This window comes from Eptatretus burgeri, chromosome 10 (genome assembly GCF_056783735.1).
Source record: "Eptatretus burgeri isolate ZD-2024b chromosome 10, Ebu_testis_v1, whole genome shotgun sequence".
Taxonomy (NCBI): domain Eukaryota; kingdom Metazoa; phylum Chordata; class Myxini; order Myxiniformes; family Myxinidae; genus Eptatretus; species Eptatretus burgeri.
In genome coordinates this window covers 54,233,059-54,233,644 of record NC_140970.1, presented here as the reverse complement: position 1 = coordinate 54,233,644, position 586 = coordinate 54,233,059, and the positions used below count along the sequence as shown (strand labels likewise).

Here is a 586-nt window from a genome sequence, read left to right as displayed (position 1 = left end):
GGGTTAGGCTTTATTTATCTCTCTTGTACATAAGTTAGGGTTTTGCTCATCCTACTTCCCCTATGTGTACGTCCTTGTGCACCAGATTTGTCTGAGTACTGTCGTTTCATCATCACTGTGTCAAAATCATTGGAAATAAACATTTTAATTGTAATAAAGTTTCCCTGCCTTTTGCTTCCCACACATTTCACCACCAGGTTCAGCTTTTATTTGAGCAATCCTTGGGGATTGTAAATGGTAATGAATGCAGTTATAGTAAGAATGTGGTGACTTAAAAGATCGCTTCGGTCATTTCCAATTGTTGTACCCTCGGCTCAGTCAGTCTGTGTTAACGGACCCCGTGTGACCGTGACAATATAATTTCCTTTCCTCTGATAATGTTCCAAGAGCTCTTCTGCAATGGCTACACGAGTTGCCTTTTCGTTACAAATACAAGCATGTCCACCTTACCTGGAGAGAAGAAAGAAATAGGAACCTTCGGTGAACAGTATAATCGCTTGGTGGTTAATGTGGTTAAGTTGCACAGTGATGCCATTGGAGAGGTATAGGTATGGGCCAAAATGCATTCGCTGCAATTTTATTTTTC

General features: G+C 40.8%; 1 protein-coding gene across 4 annotated transcripts in view; it reads right to left on the bottom strand.

Annotated features, from left to right (window-relative positions):
* Positions 1-549: 549 nt before the first annotated feature.
* Positions 550-586, bottom strand: part of LOC147018599 (SLIT-ROBO Rho GTPase-activating protein 1-like) — an 89,133-nt gene continuing 89,096 nt past the window's right edge. For all 4 annotated transcript variants that reach the window (XM_085898426.1, XM_085898425.1, XM_085898427.1 and 1 more), the window contains one exon: positions 550-586. This exon is cut by the window's right edge and continues 1,703 nt beyond it. The gene's annotated coding sequence lies outside the window, so the exon portion shown is untranslated.